Source organism: Gossypium raimondii, chromosome 5, assembly GCF_025698545.1.
Source record: "Gossypium raimondii isolate GPD5lz chromosome 5, ASM2569854v1, whole genome shotgun sequence".
NCBI lineage: Eukaryota > Viridiplantae > Streptophyta > Magnoliopsida > Malvales > Malvaceae > Gossypium > Gossypium raimondii.
The window spans coordinates 42,387,299-42,401,706 of NC_068569.1; positions in this window are offsets into that span (position 1 = coordinate 42,387,299).

Consider the following 14,408-nt stretch of genomic DNA (forward strand, 5'->3'; position numbering starts at 1 on the left):
AAATAACTTATTTACCTTGTTCAATTGGTTGATTGAATGTATAAGAAAGTTTGAAGCTTTTTCTTTCTTTTCTCTTCTATAGACAATGGAAGAAGATGAAAATATCATCTTTCATCCTACTAAGTTATTATATATACTATGTTTAATCTTTAATTAACTTTAATTAAACTAATTAATTTAACATTTATGCTATTTAATCATTATTATTAAGGTTAATAATAATCATCATTATATCCCATCGGCAATATGAAAAATGGTTTAATAACCATTTAAGCCCTTTGGATAATTACTACCTAGGCCTCAAGCATTTTTTAAATTAAAACTTAATAGCGATTGGACTTTACAATATAGTCCTTGAGCTTCAATTAACTATTTTCTCAGTTAAATTACTTAATTGATCTTTAACATATTTTCATGATATATTCAGTAATATTTATATTTCATCCTTACAGACTCGATTTACAGGAATGAGATTCCGAAATCATATTTTTCAACACTACTTAAAATCAGGTCTTTACAGGTTCAATTCATCTTTCATAGCTAAGATCCAAAATTCATCAATTAAGGCATCATCAATGTTTTTACGTTTTATGCAAGAAAGGAAATAAAAATAATTACAATAATTTCTAATTGAAGATCTAGTAATTACCCCTTTAGATGGATCACCAATAATGTGACCATCTTTAACATATGAAAGCTCTCTTACGTGGTTAGCTTCTTTTTCAACTTGAGTTTGTTCATGTAATGCATATTTCTTAGGCTCTTGAACCGTCTCATCTTTTTCTTTTTCTTCTTTTGATGCTTTACTAGGATTCATTTGATAAATTTCTACATCATCAGAGTAAAGGGAATCTTTTCTAGAAGTAGAGTTAGATTCATAAAAAACCTAGCATGTATAAACTCCTAAACTACTAAGGTTTTCTTATTGAAAAATATATAAGCTTTTTAATTATTTGAATGTCCAATAAAATGCATTCATCACTTTTGGCATCAAAATTTCCTAAATTATCTTTTCTATTATTCAAAACAAAACATTTGCAACCAAAAAGATGAAAATAGCTAGTGTTAGGTTTTGTTCTTTTAAAAATTTCATAGGGAGTTTTAAAAAAATAGCAATAAGTTTTAATGGCTTTCACCTAAAAATATCTTGGCAAATTGTTTTCATGAAACACTATTTTAGCAATTTCCTCTAAGTCCTATTTTTCCTCTCAATAATTCGATTTTGTTAAGGGGGTTTTTGGTGCCGAAAAGTTGTGACTAAAACCATGTTGATAATTTTATCAAAATCAATGTTTTCAAATTCTTTACCATCGTCACTTCTTACACTTGAAATTGAATATTCAACTTGATTTTTAATCATTTTGCAAAAAATATAAAATTTTCTGAAGCTTCATCTTTAAAACCTAAAAAGAGAACCCAAGTATATCTAGAGTAATAATCAACAATCACAAATCCATATTGTTTACCACCTAAACTCATAGTCCAAGTTGGTCTAAAAATATTATTGTGAATTAATTGAAATACTCTAGAAGCGGAGAATATATTCTTAGGTTTAAAAGATACTCTTTTATGTTTACCTTTTGTGAATGCATCACATACTTTATTTGTTGGAAAAAGTCTGGTTTGAAAATGATTTTCTTGCATAGCAGAAAATTAAAATTTCGAAAACCGACTCGGTTTGTGATATTTATAGCAATAAACCCTAGACCAAAATCATACCTATGTTTTCAGACAAGTGGATCCTTGACATTTTTTTGGCTTTCAACCAAACAATTCTCTTCTCTATTCTTGTATCACAAATTGTTTCGAGTATGGGCTCAAACCAATTGAATCAAAACACAAAACTAGAAATTGTTTTCTTTTATTATGGAAAAAAATCACTTTTGAAATAAAAACCGATAGAATCGTTATTCTGGAAAATATATTTAATTCTAAGAGAATAAAAGTCTCTCTATTTCGGGCAGAATAACGATATCTTAAAGTTGTGTTTTTAGCTCTATCAGTGCCATCTGTTTATAGGAAGAGAAGGTAGAACTCTTGTCGAACTATATAAGTTTATTTAAACTAGAAAAATGAACTCAGTGTCTAATTAAGAGTATAAGTGGCCACAACCTAGTTAATATTAACTAGGGTTAGCCGTCCACCCTATTAACATAAAAGGCTTTTGGGCCTCTTCCATATCGGGTCCAATTACAAGTACTTCCCGGGCTTTTAATCTAATACTTTATAATTTTATCCAAACGAATATTTGTTTTTCTTTTTCCCAAAATAAAATTTAATAAATATATATCGAATAACTTTCTCATCCTAATTTTACCCCGGTAAAATTTTGACTATTTTAACCCTTATAAAATTTCGAGAAATTATATTTGATATGTAACCGTTCAACTCGTTCATTATGATTGAAAGATTTATTTTCATTTTTACTCTTTAAAATAGCTCAAAACATATATTCATTCTTTTGATCGTTTTTGAGAAATCCATGTTCATTTGCAAATGAATCATTTCTCATTTTCATTTCCATTTCCATTTACATTTTGAGAAAACCACATTCATTTCCAAATGGTTCCATTCTCTATTTTGGAGAAAATCATAACCATTTTTGAATGTTTTCGATTTCTCAATTTCTATTCATTCTATTCATTTTGACTTAACATGAAATTTATTTATGGTCTCAACGAGCTGGTGGAAGGACCCATTGGACATATGTAATTAGGGCTCAAATGATTTATTATTATGTTTCAGATTTTAGCCTATTAATTATAAACTTATTTAGTCACAAATTCATTCCACTATAGTATTGTGAATGAGATCTCCCTAAAGACATGCCATTACGAAAGCAACTACTTAGTGCTCGTCTAATGATATTGTAATAAGTGTGTTACCCTCATAGGATATCCTTAATCTCTTTAGGATAATATCCGTTCTCCCAATATGATCCTATTTTATCTCATGGTAACCATTACATCTTCCTTCATGAAAATTCAATTACTATCAAATAGTAATCAAGTTTTCTATCACAAAGACAGACGACCTGTGACCATGTTTACTTTTCATCAACCATGTAAGGCCAATGAGAGGATATCATTCACCTATGTTTTGGGCTATGAATTTCACCATTGTGAATGACGTTACCTACTACAAAAGTCGTACACCCAACACACCAGCTTTCGGTTCTTTATCTATTCGAACTCAGGCTTTTACTTACATCAAAGTGTACGAGTCACGCATACATAGCCCGTCATCCACTCAGGATTTAGGCATGCCACACTATGAACGCATAAGTGAATAAATCCATAAGTGGATTCAGGATCTATTCTTCTTGGGTCCAGTCCGATGTACTGTCACTCTAGTCAGTCACATTTAGGTCTCTATCTTCTGGGAGTCATCCGTTCCAATGCCCAAGACAAAGCATCTCCCCAATTGGACTTTATAAACGACATATTAGTCTTTTAATTGGTTTACTCATTTCCTATTAGAATAAAGACATGTTTAGGTTCATCTACTAATACAAGTTGTCTTTTTATTTTACGATTCGACCACGTAATATTGCTTAATATTAGTTAAACATTTGACAACTAGTGAGCAACATTTGCTTCCATTTTGTTTTGCGTAGAAAAACCATGTGAGGACAATATACAAAATATTAATGTAATTCATGAATAATTTTATTAACCAATCTGTTCAAAAATTTGCATGTGTACTTAGACAAAAATACTACACTTAAGGCACTAAATCCAATAGTATTATATCCAATAGACATTATAGGCAAGCCAACAACAAGATCATTCTTAACAAGTTTAGAGATGAGACTCATGCTAGAATGCCCTGACCTTTTATACCATAACCAATAAGTATTCTCATTACTAGCCATGAAACAAACGTTAGAGGAATTCAAGTCATGCAAATACACCATAAAAATATCACCTATATTGAAAACTACAAAAATAATCTTATTATCTACAACATTTACAACTTTGCACCCATTGGCTTAAAATATTAGTTTAAATCCTTTGTCACAAAGCTGACTAAAACTAAAGAGGTTATGCTTAAGAAATCGACATAAAACATGTTCTCAATAATAGTAGAAGAATTTATACCTTTGGAGCCAATACCTTCAATTATTCCTTTAGAGTTGTCACCATATGTAACCTTTCCACTTTTTTTGCATCAACTCCATGAATTGGCTTTTTTCACCAGTCATATTCCATGAGCATCCACTATTAAGGTACCAAGAAGTCTGGTTTGAGTTGCTTTCCTTGAAGCGATGCTCTTCCTCCTAGAAACACAAAGTTAAACTTTGGATCTTGGTATCAAAATATTTTTGGGTCCTTGTAGCATTAGTCTTTATAATTTTTGTACCTTTAAGAATTCATTCCTTTAAAACATTCTCATTTTTAGTAGTGTTTAATCCTTTTGGAATCCACACACTCTTTGTAAGTTTATTTCTAGAGGTAAATTTTCTTAAAAGAAAAACTTGCCAATCATGTCATTTCTTGTGATAATGAGTACAAGACAGAGAAGCATCATATATGAAACTTGGTTTATCAAAGAAATTTTTTGTTTTTTTCTTTTTGTAAATTTATAAAGCACAAACCACTCGTGTCAAAGAAAGCACTTTGAGGTCAAGCATTCCATTCAATTTTTGTTGCCCCAAATAAAACATAGAAAAACAATCATGCATGTTTTTGTTCTTTTTTTTTTCAAATCATCAATTTAAATGTTCATGACATTCAATTTCTTTTCTATTTCTTCCTTGGTTATGGTTAGAGATTCGTTCTCCTCCTATAATTTTGAAATCATTTTCTTATACTTGGAGTACTTGCTCTCAAACTTCGTAGCCAATTCATCAAATGCATCTTGTAACTCTTCAAATGTATGTTCATTGAAATCACTAGAGTTAGAGAGTACCTTTGGCTCATTAAGAGCCATGGACATAGATTGGTAGCTTCATTGTCCTTCTGGTTATCGAAAGAGTCGTTATCGCTCCTTGTTTTTATTATAGGTTTCTTCTTTTATTTTGATGCCCCCTTTTTCTTCCATTGAGGATACTCAAATTTGATATGACCCGTTTTATTACACTCAAAGAAAAAAAGGGGTCATTTTCTTTCTTATTTGGCTCCCTATTAATGAAGTCTATTCTATGAGGTCTTTTGGCCTTGTCGAGTTTCATAAATTTCTTAAATTCTGTTGCAAACATAGTCATCTCCTCATCATTGTCTTCATTGCTAGAGTCACCCTCCTTCTTATGAGTGGTAGATTTGAAAGCAACCCCTACTTTCTTTGGAGCTTCCTTAGTTTCTTGTGTATTGTGATTAATCTTCATTTCTATGTCAATAGAGACTCAATAGGATTATCAAGAGAAAGAGTATCATGTCATTTGAATCTTTTATGATCAATACTTTAGTATCATGTCATTTGACTCTTTTTTGATCAATACTTTAGCTAATTCCCATGATTTTGGAAGCTATTCAACATCTTGTTCGCTATCTTCTTGTTGGCATAAGTCTTCCCAAGTACCTTGTGACCATTTAATATGTGAATGAAACAGTCAGAAATGTAACACCTCTAACCCGTATCCGTCGCTGAATTAGGGTTACGAGGCATTACCGAATAAAACACAACTCAAAACAAGCATTTTTTTTATACTTCATAAATCACTCTAAAAAATACAGTCATCTATTCAAAATTTCAAAGTTTAATACTACTATGATCATATCGTTTGTATATTAAAATTTACTTCCAAGCTTATACTTTACGACATACCTCAAGCATATTATATAACATACATTTCATAAACTAGATATTCAACATTTCACTTCAATATAATTGTATATTAAACTTAATAATCAATATCACACGGCATACTAGATATCCAAATATATATATAACACGCCTAGACAAGCCTCATTTCACAACTAATTATACATATCTTCTCTTGTCGCAAGTTTATGTGCATATAACCATATCAAATTAAACCATTTAAACAAGATCATATGCACTCATTACTAATTATTCTATCTTCAAATTCGCTAGCAATAACCATATAAAAAGAAAAATATACTTAATTCACACACAACTCATTCAACTAATATTAACTATCAAATCAAACATTAGCAAAGAAAGACATATGCATAATATATATAATCAATTTACTAACTTTAGCCGATTTTACATGTGCATTACATACTAAATTTATACCTATTTCTAAAACAACTATACATCAATTGAGCCATTTCAGCACAATTATACTAAAATAACTCTTTACTATGCTTTATAATTTTATTAGTCAAGATATTGAGTAAACTTTATAGTCTTTGCATTTTGTAATTAACCTCAATCATGTATCATTTTCATGTACATACCAAAACAAATAACCTTACTTACAATCATCGAATTTAACCTCCAAAATTTTGTACTATTCTAATTTGATTCGTACCTAATGATTTACCCATGCAAATATAACATATATGCATACTCTTTTACTTCCAAACCGAATCAAAATTATCCAATACAGACAAATATAATGTCTTTATTTTACCACATTTTTAGCCGAATTGTAACTAACCCAAAATGCAATTCTATCCATGTAACAAGCATATTTGATGAGCTATTACAAGGCATTTATGAAATGCAAACAAAACATATAACCAAATTTATCATTCAAGTTAGGAAACATACTACCACAATAAGCTTAAATTATAATCAAACATAACCAAGCTCAAGCACAAAGATAAAGCCATTTTCGCATGACTTATGCATTTATATACACTTTCAAAACAACCAAAACAAGTGCTAGCTTATACATGCCATGAGATTATAATTCGAGCTTTTAAAATACCAAAAATAGTGTTCGATAGTGTGATGGATTTCCTCGACGATCCCCGAGCTCGTAACTAGCTTCCAAAATATATAAAACACCGAATGAACACACAAAGTAAGCTTAAAAAGATTAGTAAGTCATAGAAAATTAATCATTTTGAGATTTTTAGCAATTAAATTCAAATAGGCCGAATACCAACCATTTCAAACATTTATATATTCATTTACTACATAGGCATCATTCATTGTCATGTAAATCAATATAGTCATTTAAATCATACTCACTTTTCGTTTTCGAATTATATTAACAAACCCAACGTACCTGAATCAGATACATTTATTGCATAATCATTCATTTCTCAATATTTCCTGCTGAACCATTCAGAGTCAATAAGGATATTAGAATAGCTTGGAAAGCTCGTACAATGCCAACGTCCCAGACGTGGTCTTACATGTAATCAAACATCGATGCCACTGTCCCAGACAGGGTCTTACACGTAAATTCCAAATCGATGCCAACATCCCAGACATGGTCTTACACGATAACTCATACCAGAATTTTATGTCATGGCATATATATATCCCCATTATTCCTATGGTTCGTATAGGGCTTTCAGACATCGTAAATCCATCGATTCAAGCTCATAATCACTTCTCCCATACTTAAATCAATTCAACATACACATATATAATTACTATAATTCAATTTGGCACAATTAAATACATTTCTATATGAATTTAACAACAATTAATTACTATGAACTTACCTCGGACGAAGACAAACGGATGGAATCGACTACTCGACCACTTTCGACTTTCCCCGTTTTAATTCCGTATTCTTTTGTTCTTGATCTAAATAAATTCAAATTTAGCTATTTAATAACACATTTCATTCAATTTAGACCACAAACACATAATTTGGGAAATTTGCACTTTAGCCCTTAAAATTCACATTTTTCACAATTTAGTCCTTATTTCACAAAATCACAAAATACACAAAATTCATCAAAACCATGCCTTAGCCGAATTTTCCTAGGGTCCATAGCAGCCCATTTATTTCATTTATTTCACATTTAATCCTCAAAATTTTCAAATTTCACAAATAAATCACTAATTTGAATTTTTATCAAAAATCACTTAATTAAACATGATAATCAAACATCAAAGATTTATTTTCCATATTCAAACAACAAAAATCTCAAGCTATCAACAATGACAATTCTCGAATTCATCATCAATTCTAAAAATTAAAACATGGGCTAAGTAATATACAAAGGAACGATCTCAAAAACGTAAAAATTATCAAAAACCGAGCTCAAAACATACCTTAATTGAGCTATGAATGTGCCAAAACCTAAAATGCTTCAATGAATAATTCTTTCTTCCACATTCGGCCAAAAATATGAACATGCATGTCCACTTTCATGTTTTGTTTTATTTTGTTATATGTTATTTTACTTTTTACTATTTTAACCTTATATGAAATCATAATATAAGTCACTTGAGTCATGGACATAAATGTCCACTAACTTATAATGGCATAATAACCTTTTAAGGACTCCCCATAAATTAAATCATAATAAATTAGCATATTAACAATGAGAATGTCACTTTTACTTTTTATGCGATTTAGCCATTTTCACAAATTAAGCACATAAACGGATAAATTAAATCACGAAAAGTTCACACATATCAATTCACATACTATAAGCACGGAAAATAATAAGAAAATATTTTTCTAACTCGAATTTTTAGTCCCAAAACCATTTTCTGACTAGGGTCTAAACCGGGCTGTTACAGAAAATAAATTGATTCTTTCTTCCTTTTTGACCTTGAATAACTCATAATCTAAGGCGATGAGGCTAATCTTGGACTCCTTGACTCTACTTGTCCCTTTATGTGTGACTTCAAGCTTTTACCATATCTCGTAGCATTTTTGTAGAATGAGGCTCTATGGTATTCATTTTTCCTAAGTATAAAAAATAATGTGTACGTGAATTTGACATTTAATTGCATCATCTTGATGTCAACCTCATCCCTTTCATCTTCCTCTTTATTGACCATAACAACATCAACTATTTTCTTGGACATGGATGGTCCTTTGGTGATAACCCTCCACACTTCATTGTCATTTACTTGGAGGACAAATTTATTCTTGTCCTCCAATAAGAGTAGTTAGTCCCATTGAAGAGTGTAGGCCTCATGGTGGAGTGACTGTAACACCTTGAACCCGACCCAATTGACACGTCCAGTTACAAGATGTCACAACATATATACATGACTAAAACAACTAACTAATAATTTTATAATCATACTGAATTCAAGTATCATCTGCAACAATATTATCACGTTTAACTGGCTGATCTGCCAAATTAAAATGCTACAGTTACAAATTCCTAGATTATGTTATTAACATGCGATTAACAATAATGGCTTTACTATATTTAAACATAATTACAGAAATTCAGCCCTGAGGATTCGTATCAAGTTTGCCTAAGCATGAACGAATTTTGTCTTGATCCCTATTCAGCTCTTTATAAAAACCATCATACCTGGAAATTATAGCAAAGACTAAGTTCAAATGAACTTAGTGAGTTACTAATATAACACACCACTTATAATTTTATAAATTAGAACTTCATGGTTCTGATCTCCTGTTTGACGTCACTTTCACAAGTGTAGTTTGTACATATTTATGGCAAGCTCTTGTCCTCCATTGCATTCGCTAAACTTGAAAATGTATACACTATCTGCCTTGTCACAATCTTCCATTTTTATCATTATTGTTATAGGCTACCATGTGGTTCATGACAAAATGTGTAAGTATATGTAACACTCCTTACCCGAGACCATTGCCGGAGTCGAGCACGAGGCGTTACCTGACTTAACTTACTAATTTGGAGCATAAAAATTTTCTTTTAAAATTAATTAATTCATGTTCAATCAATATGTCCCTAAAAAACCCTCGAGACCCTAAAACATGCAACAAAAATGGTTCGGGTCCAAACCGAGAACATTAAAAATTTTTCGAGTACTTAAACAAATCAAAATAATTTATTTCACTACTCACAATAAAATTGTCCACCTGCATAATAGTCACTAATTTAATTATAACTTGAGTTACGAAATTTGAAATTTAGATCCGTAAATTTTCCCTGAAACTAGACTCATATATCTTCTTATCATAAAATTTTCCAGAATTTTTGAATTAGCCAAATAGTACAGTTTATTCGTTAAATTCTCCCCTATTTCACTGTTTGACGGTTCTAACCTTTATTCACTAAAAATCAATTATCTCATTGTACGGGCTTCATATGGTGCTTCCTCTTGTTTCTGTTGAAAATAAACTCACTAAGGAATCTAGAAATATAAATTATGACTCATAATTCTTTCTATACAAGTTTTAATGATTTTCTAAATTCAAAACAGGAGACTTCAAAAACCATTCTGACCCTATCTCACTAAAATTCAAATATTACAAAATATAAAATTCTTTTGCCTACACGTTTCTTTCATGTGAAAGTAGACTCGATAAAATTTAATTCTATATCTCATTCACTCTCTAATTCAATTTCTACTATCCTTGGTGATTTTTCAAAATCACATCAATGTTGCTGTCCAAAAACTGTTCCATTGCAAATTTTTACTCTTTTATAATTTTTTGTATTAACTATCATTTAGGCATACAGAACAGCAAAACATGTTCTTAAATAGCCATTTCAATAGCTAATCATTATCAAATATTTACATGCTATTCATTAGCCATATCATAAGGACACACACACAAAATGACTAAGTCTATATATATGCCATAACTTAAAACGTTTCGAACCATAAAATACTGAGATAGTCTTTTGATAGTGTGAAACGATCTCCGACTCCCTTACGATCCCTTAATTGGCTTGGCGATACTATTAAAAAGAAGGAAAATAAATGGAGTAAGCGAAAAGCTTAGTAAGTTTACATGAAAATAAATAACAACATTTATCATAAATAATTATACTCATAAATCATCATCAAGCATCATGGTCTTTACTTCTTCTTTACTTACTCTCTTACTTGTTTACTTACTTGCTTACTTAAATAACTCATGATTATAACTTCTCCTCCCTTACTGAAATTTCTTTCTCAACTAATAACTGAAATATTCTTACCCCTTATAACTCACTTGAATCTATCTATTATGCTTTTACTTGAACTTTCATGTAAGATAGTCTATTTACTAGCCCGTTGAACCACTTGGAATACTGAGGATAGTCGGGTCTCCTATCTGATAATAACATGCCAAAGCCATGTCCCAGACATGGTCTTACATGGGATGTTTCTTGTACTGCCAATGCCGTATCCCATATATGGTCTTACATGGGAGTTCTCATATCGGTGCCTATGCCATCTCCTAGACATGGTCTTACGTGGGACCTCTCATAACCTTAATAATGCCAATGCCATATCCCATACATGGTCTTACATGGGATCTCATCCCTTAATGTCATGACATTTGTATCCGATACATTCCTAATGTTTCAACGAGACTTTTTGACACTGATTCTCTATCATCTCATACTTGAGTCAACATTAAATAATTTCATAAAATAAGTACATAATTGCTGGAAAATAACAACATTAATAATAATTATTGAAATATTGCATTTATTTACCGTAAACTTACCTCAGTACAAAATACGATCAAATCTAGCAACTTAGTCCTCAACCTTTTTCTTTCCCCGGTCTAACTCCGGATTTTGTTCCTTTTGATCTATAATAGAAAATTTAGCTTATTTAATACTCACATTCATCAAAACAGTCCTTGACTCAAACTTTGGCAAAATTACGATTTTACCTCTAAACTTTTATATATTTACACTTTTGCCCCAAAGCTCAGAAACTAAGCTTCATCCCTTATTCTTATGTTTTATGACATGCTAAACATCTTTCCCTTCTATTGCAACATCAAATTCCCACTCTAACATTTACTTATGAACATTAGGTATTTTTACAGATTATGTCGTTTTACTCATTTTCACTTAAAATTGCCTAGCAAAAGGTGTTTAACATAATTTCAAGCTTCATATCCTACCATAAAACATCAAAATAAACATATTTCACCTATGAGTATTTTTCCAACTATGAACCCTAACATGAATTAATGGTAGAATAAGCTAAATCGAGCTACGAGGACTTCAAAAACGTAAAAAAAAAATAAAAACGGGGCTTGGATGCACTTATTATGAGCTTGAGAAAGTGAAGAAACCCTATCTATGGTGTCCCTTGAAGTTTCGACCCTTATGGAAGAAGATGAGCACATTTTGCCATCTTTTTCCCTTTTAATTCTTTTTATTACCAAATGACTAAAATGCCCTTCATTAAAACTTAGTTATTTTTATCTATGCATGCCCATTTTTGTCCATGAAAATCTAATGGTCTAATTACCATTTAAGAACCTCTACTTCAATTATGCACTTCAATTAAATCCTTTATCATCTAAAGCTCATATTTACCCACTTTTGCAATTAAACCCTAATATGCAATTCAGACATGCAATCGCTGAAATTTCTTATTGATATTCTAACACATGCATCCAATCAATCGGTAAATCATAAAAATTAATCACAATAAACTTTTCTATCTCGAATTTGTGGTTTCACAACCATTGTTCTGTTTAGGCCCTATTTCGGGATGTTACAGTATACACAGTTGTTATCAAGTAATAATTAAGTAAAAAGAGCTATCGTCTCTACACGGACTGCGTTTAAATCAAATAAAATTAATAATTTACAAGTTGGTAAGGAAAACACAATATTTTGAGGTGATGGATGTTAAAATTAAATTAATTAACTAAATACAAATTAACATAATTGCAATGAAAGAAATAAAATGCAACAAAATGGTTTTAGCAGCAATTTCACAAGTTTTAATAACAATAACATGAATAAGCTAGAACAATTACAACACTTGACTCAATTCATTCTTCATTATGTTTAGCAATGTTCCGGAAAAATTCCATGGCAGCTCAATCATTCATTAACTTGGAATCTAATATAAGTTATTTCGAAGTCTTATACTTAGAAAAACATGTATATTTCTATGTCCATATTTAACTAAGGATTCCTTAGAATTTATGTGAAGTAATAGGGATTGGTTTGGTTTGAAATAATTTAATCAAATAAACCTAAAGTTATGCAAGGTAATAGTGCTCTCTCGAGTTATTACGAATCTTTAATTTATCCTGGGTCAGATATGAGTGAACAACATGAATGATTTTAATTGGAAGCATGCACAATTGAGGTACAAAACAACATAAACATAAATCAAATGAATTTAATCAAATTATTACAATTATTCTGGCTAAAACAAATTTTAGTCATCATTATTAAGGGAAAAACGTTTAAACAATTTGCAATCATGTTTGAACAACTAAGAACAATTGAAAAGATAAACGAAGGAGAAACTCTTTAATGAATTTGGCAATTCCTGAAGATTGATCGTGATGGCTTCCTCCAATTCTCGCAATTGCTCCTTCACAAATTGCTCCTCAAGGTGGCCAGCCAAGAGAGTTTTTTCTCAAGGAAATTCTTTCCAAAGAAAGGGAAAAATGAAAGCTTTAGGCGTAGAAGAGAGGAAGATGAGATAATGTTTGGTGTTGAAGGATGTGTGGGATGAAATGAAAGGTGAATGGAAAGGTCCTATTTATACTTGAGGGAGAGGTTGGGAGTTTGCTAAAAATAACATGCACATCCCTTGATAGTCTCCCTTGCATGGCTGGCCATGAATTGTAGGATGAGGGTTCAATGGTTTCTTGATTCATTCTTGATTTCATGAATGAATCAAGCAAAGGGTTTGACAGTAATCAATGTATTAGTTGGGGGCTGATTTGTGATTTTTTCACACATTGAGCAATCTTCAATTCAATTATTCCAAATATAATTTGAGAGCCTTTTCATGCCTTAGCCGAATTGGGCTCTTCTCCCCCAATTGGACAGCTTTGGCAACCCAACTAGTTAGCAGACTAGCCCTTATCAGCAAACAATTTTTAACTGGGTTTAATCAACTGTTTTCTTGGTCAAAGTTGTTGTCTTGCATCCATATGAAGTGGATATTAGCTCATTTCCATGTGTGTGTTTTTATTGACTCCCACATTTATCAATTTAGTGGTCCAACTGCAGCAAGTTAAGCAAACAAAAATAACATGTAGCATAATAAAGTGAAATTATGTAAAAATAACACCTAATTATGTAAAATTACAAATTTTACTAAAATTATTCCCAAAGTCTTAATATGAACTAAAATGAAACAATTAGTTGTTCACATACTCGAAATTTGCATAAATTATAAGTAAAAATGTGCTAAATAAACCTATATAATTTAGACTTATCACCATGCGGAATGATTTCATTTACCCATTTACGTTGATTTCATACTTGATGGCATTATTACCTTATTTGCTAGCAGAAAATATGCGAGTCTCCTTAGCTATTATTATCATTGCAGATTAACATATGGTTGATTGATTCCAAAAAGCTATTGCATGGAGATTCACACTTGGTGAGCTTTTACATTCGGATTTACACATAAAGTCTTATCTACGC